Source organism: Grammomys surdaster, unplaced genomic scaffold (assembly GCF_004785775.1).
Source record: "Grammomys surdaster isolate TR1022 unplaced genomic scaffold, NIH_TR_1.0 251, whole genome shotgun sequence".
Lineage (NCBI taxonomy): Eukaryota > Metazoa > Chordata > Mammalia > Rodentia > Muridae > Grammomys > Grammomys surdaster.
The window spans coordinates 2400951-2406809 of NW_021604692.1; the positions used below are offsets into that span (position 1 = coordinate 2400951).

A 5859-nucleotide genomic window follows, 5' to 3' on the forward strand; every position below is an offset into this window, starting at 1 on the left:
CATTCAATCAGACGGGGCTTAAATGCATTAGGGGGAGGTGGACTGGGAATCTTTGGAGAATGGGTCAAGCCTTGGGGTCTGACTCAGTCCGTTAGGGACTGGTTAGCGACCTTGAGGACAGGGTTAGCAAAGAAATGCTGGAGTTCTTTGGAGGTGAATTAAAAGCAGGAGATGAGAGAGAGCCCGAGTGGGAATTAGTCTCTTAGAGGGCGGAGTCGGGGCATTTTGGGGCAGGGTTTGCATCACCCAGGGCGCGGCTAAGGCTCCCAGATGGCCAGTGAGCACCATTGAGTTGCGGCTTCCAGCTTGCACTCACCGCGGCGGCTCTCAGACGGGTGGGAGGGAACCAAAGTCGCCGGTAAAGGCGGCTCTGACCCGCTCCGAGCGCCAACGCAGCTCCGTGGCCCACAAGTCTTCGTCACTTGCTCCGGGCTCTCGAGTCCGGGGCCACCAGAGGCCGCGGCGCTGGGGGGTCGTTCGAGCTGCGAGGATCCGGGCTGCCCGCGAGGCGAAGGGCGGGCGCCCAGGTGAGTGCGGGGAAGGGGGCAGCGGGAATGGGACCCCGAGAACGCGCAGACCTCAGACGCTAGGAAGCTGAGATCCTGGGCTAGCTGTGGGGGTGCTGAGGAAAGAAGAAACGTCCCAGGGGCAACCGATCGGTGGCAGGATGCGTCGTCGACAGAAGGAGGGCGCCCAGGTAGCCAGGTGAGGTGAATTGCCGCCACCATGGGCGACCCTGGGTTAGCTCTAGATAGAGGAAGCTCAGGCAGGGGAATGACAGTGCTGAGCTGACGCTTCTCTGTCCGACCAGGTTCCCCTTCTGCACCCCTACACACACACACACACACACTAAAAAGAAGCTGGAGGGAAGGGGAAGGCCCGTTCAGTTCCCATTGGTGGTGGGTGGGCAGCGGGTCACGCCGGGTAGGCAGCAGACAGGGCTAAAGGAGCAGCTGGGCCAAGAGGAGCCCATGCCTGCCACACCCAGGCCTGGCTGCAGCTGTACATCTGAGTCCCCTCTTTTACCCCTTCCCCTGCCCTCCTGGCTGACCCCCTAACAGGTGTACATCCAACTCCAGAACCTCTTACACAAAGGCCACAATCTACCACCACCTCCACTTTGTGACACCCGGGGATGATACTGGTTACTCTCTGGATTCCAGCTTCCTCCTCTGTAAAGTGGGGTGTTTTAAGGTTTCCTCTGAAGCTGAGGTGTCCAGAAAAGAGGAGCAGGGCTGCTGGGTACTGGACAGGGAGGCTGGCTTCTCTGTGCCTCTGTTTCCATAGTTGCAGGATGGGGATGGGATGGTAAGAAGACAGGTTGAGTGTTCCCGACCCAAACTACTCCACATCAGAGGTGTTTAGGGTTTCCGAGTGTGGCAGAATTCTGTACGTTAAGTGCACAGTGAGGCATCGTGGGGATGGAATCTAAGTCTTCAAAGGATATTTGTGTATGTTACACATGCTTCTGTGTGGGTGTACAGGTTGGTGTGTACTCTGGTGTTTGTGCGCACATGGAAGCCAGAGGACTCTATGTTGTTCTTCAAACGAAGGCCACCTTGCTTTTGGAGACAGGGTCTCTCATCGGCCTGGGGCTTTTGCTGCGTAGGTGAGGCCAGCTGGTTAGTGGGTTACAAGGGTCCACCTGTCTCCTCCCTCCCGGCTGGCTTTTCTTCCATGAGTTGTGAGGTTGTAACTCAGTTCTCCCTGTTTGCAAGGTACTCACTTTACCAACTAAGCTATCTTCCTGGCCTGTGATTTTTACATTTCATTCTTGTCCCTCAGAGATAACTAGTGACATATTTTTAATGGCTCTCCTGTTTTTACTTCAACTGATAGCCTCAGATCAAGTGTGGACTTTCCCACTTGGACATCATCCTGTTGGTGACCAAGATGTCTCAGATTTTAGAGCATTTCAGACTTAGGGTTGGGGATGCTCCCTCCCTTTTAAAGATGAGATTAAGAACAGAAGGAAAGGGGGCCCGAGAGGTGGCTCTGCAGGTCAGAGCACTCGCTGCTCTCTCAGAGGACTCTAGCCAAGTTCTCACCAATCAATCACAACAGCAGAGCCGCCTCATAGCTGCCTGTTACTCTAGCTCCAAGTAATCCCATGCCTTCTTTTGGCCTGGTAGGCACCTGCACACATGTGGTCTCCCCTCTCCCTGACGCCCCCCCCTCTCTCTCTCACACACACACACACACACACACACACACACACACACAATCTGAGAGAGGGGATGGAGGAGATACCTGAAGGAAAGCTCTTGGTGCACTATATTATAGGTGTTCTTTCCACTGTTCCTGTTCAGCCCAAGTGATTCTCATACTAGCATCACCAGGAAAGCACGTTAAAACGCACATTGCTAGGGCAACCCCCGAGGAATGCCTGGGGCAAGATACTGAAGACCAGCGATCTCCAGGCTGCTGATGCTGCCCAGAAATCACACTTTGAGAATCACTGCCCAAGCCTAGGGCTGACCCAGAGAGACCTCACAGGAGAGCAATTGCTCTCTAGTACCCTTCTCACCATATCCTTTCTCTGGAGAATTAAGAGTGCAAAGGAATATATGCTGGTGTCCCAGGAACCCACAGAATTAATTAATGTCAGTGTATGGCCATGTTTGCTTCAGACCTTAAAAAGTAAAATGGCTAAGTGTAATGGGTAAAATCAAAGTCCCTGCTTTGGATCCCTCTAGTTCTCTTTCTCCCTCTATAGGAGACCCCACTGTCGAAAGTTAATCCTTGATAAACAATACTTAAACATGTCCTCTGTGCTGTAAAGATTACAGCAGAGCCCTGTGTGGTAGCATACTTGCAATCCCAGAACTTGGGAGTAGAGGCAGGAGGAGCAGAAATTCAAGGACATCTTTGGCTATAGCAAGAGTATGGGAGCCAGCCTGGGCTATAAGTCCCTGTCTGTAACAAAATAAAACAATCTAGATCTATTCATTGTGGTCAATAAGGGATGCATCCCAAGATCCTGGCAAATGCCAGAACTGTAGATAATACTAAGCTTCCTGTATGTCTTTGCATATATATGAAAGCTTTTCTTTGGAACTCTGAATTGATGGCATCACTAGTCCTGTGCCTAGGGTTATGATTTAAACAGCAAGCATTGCCTGAACACAAGCATAGTAACTACCGGGTGGGCGGTGCGTACTGCATGGATCCGTTGGATAGCAGGGTGATTCCATCTTGGAGAGGACAGGAATACACTGTGAGATTTCATTACTCTACCCAGAAGGGCGTGTGGCTTAAACCTTAGGGTTGCTTATTTCTGGAATTTCCCATATGCTAGTTTCAGGCTGCGGTTCACCCTGGGCCTGAAACTGCAACCTCTGACCAGACTGTATGGGAAGTACTCTACACCAGTACTGATGTAACTATGAGGCTCACCTGCAGTTTGTTCTCTCCCGACTCATCCTCATCATCAGATTGGGATCCATCAGGGATGAGCACTTGAGGTCTAATTCATTCCTGCCAGCTGTAAAATATTCACCCTGGCTGGTGACCTCTCCACATTTCTTCCCACTCACCCATTGACAGATATTCAGGTTGCCGCCAATGTTACTACGGTATTGCTGAACCATCGTGTGTGTGTGTGTGTGTGTGTGTGTGTGTGTGTGTGTGTGTGGTCTTGGGCACAGGTGCAGGTGTTTCTTGAGGGAAACACTAAGGGAGTGGATGGCTCTCCATGTGACAGTGTTTCCTGTCCCTTTTAATGAGAAGAGTATGGAGGCTTGGAAGGTCTTATGGGAGACAAAGAGAAGAGTCAGCTCCGAGGACCTCCCCACTCTCTCTATACTATGGCCGGTTTACCAGGCCACGTGCTCTCTGCTGTGACAAGCTTCCGTTGCCTTATTCATGATGCCTGCTACTTAGTAGACTGCGCAGAGACTGGCAACATGAATTTTGTTACTGTGAACTACACAGCTTCCATTTGATATAACGTCTCTGGTGTCTCTGATGTTGTGGTATAGTTTTTGTCCTATTTAAGTACTTAGCTTAAACTAAGCTGTTAACATTTTCCCATGTTATTAAGATCTCCTTGAATTTTGGAATGGCTATATAATATTCCATTTGGGTTCACCATTTTTAAACTTTCTGGGCTGATACATGGTTTTTCAGGGATTTTTTTTTCAATGTTTTCTGTAATGTGTGTAGTGTTTGTCTGCATGTGTGTGCCTAGTGCCCTCAGAGGTTAGAAGAGGGCAGCAAATCCCCTAGAACTGGACTTACAGATGGTTGTGAGCTGCCATGTGGGTTCTTGGAACTGAACTTGGGTCGTCAGTGAGAGCAGCAAATGCTCTAACCGTTAAGCCATCTCTCCAGCCTATAATTTTTCAGTATTCTAAGTTGAGATATGAGCCACTTTTCCAGCAGCTGCTGTATTCTGGCTCTTAGTTAAGGGTACAGTCAGTCTATCGTGGTGGAGCAGGCAGGACAGCAGGATTGGCTCTAGCTGTTGTGGTGGGAGCCGCCACCTCCTCTTCTTCATAGAAGAGCCTAGACTAGCTGTGTAACTTCGGGAACACAGTAACACAATCTCCCTCAGCCTCCAGTTTTCTAAGGAGTTTTGTCCACCCTGTTGCTATAGGCCTGGGAGTGGAATAGACTTCTAGAAGGGCAGGTAATGGTGGAGAACAAACCTTTGCTTGGATTTAAAATGTGTCCTAGCTCTTGACTTGTGATTGTGTCATACAACCTGCATGGCAGCATGACCGTGTCCTCTGGTTGGTGTTCTCTTAGGACTTGCAAGCCCAGTTCCTTCTGCAATGCACTATGTGCACACCACCCTGAAGTGCTTGGGTCCAGGAGAAATAGAGAGATTAGTCATAGATAGAACAGGGCAGATAAACCCGAGTTTGAGTGCCTGTGCTGTATTCAACAAGCTGTGGCTCACCATGCTAACTCCTTCTCTCAGACTCAGTCTAGTCAGCTGGAAAATGGGCCCAAGGATACCATGCTCACAACACCCCCTCACACACACACACACACACACACATGAATGCACACATGCACATGCATACACACTCTCATGATTTCAATAAGTAAACTGGCCTTAACATACATTCTCCCAGAAGCAGACCTTAGATAACGTTTCAGCTGCAAATAGTTTACTCAGGAGTTGATTCCAGAACCCTTGATAGAGTCACAGGGAAGAGGGACCAATAATAGAGGGGCAACCTGACAGCTCCCACTGTGGCCCCCAAACTCCATCACATAGGCTGACGGGATGCAGCACAAGCCGGTTCAGAGGAAAGAAATGGGATGTTGGCTTCCTGTTTGGTTGAAAGGTGCTCCTGCAGGTGTCGTGCTTTGCTCACGTGTCGGCTTGTGAGGCTTTCAGACAGATCAGACACTTGTGGCCACAGAGAAGTCTCCATAGCACAGAGGTGCTGGTACCAGCAGGTGGAAGTCCATCTGGAATATTCCAAGATGGCTCAGTGCTGAGGGACGAGGACAGGGCACACATAGCACCTGCTTACACATATGCATGCTCAACCAGATGTTAGCAGAGGTTACCCCAGGTCAGGGAGGGGAGGAGGGCCTTGGAGGGAGTGAAAGGAGTCACCTAAAGGGACCTGAGAGTCACTTGTGATGTTTACACTTTTAACAAGTGTGCTAATGTTTCATTCAGTGACATACCAACAAGTTTCATTACATTTATGTATCTCTGTGTGGTTATATACGTGCATGTGGGTATGTGTGGGTGGAACCAGAGGAGAGCTTGTGAGAACCAGTTCTCTCCTTCCACCCTGTGGGTCTCAGGGATCAAACTCAGGTCATCAGACTTGGCAGAGGTGCCTTTGCCCTCAGCCATCTCACCAGCCCTAACTTTTAAACCAAGCATGTGCA

At 50.1% G+C, this 5859-nt stretch overlaps 1 protein-coding gene across 1 annotated transcript in view; it reads left to right on the forward strand.

Moving 5' to 3' along the window:
• The first annotated feature begins 241 nt into the window (after positions 1–241).
• The window catches only part of Hck (HCK proto-oncogene, Src family tyrosine kinase), a 42743-nt gene continuing 37125 nt past the window's right edge, over positions 242–5859 (forward strand). The window contains exon 1 of the mRNA XM_028774985.1: positions 242–527. The gene's annotated coding sequence lies outside the window, so the exon portion shown is untranslated. The remainder of the gene's footprint in view (positions 528–5859) is intronic.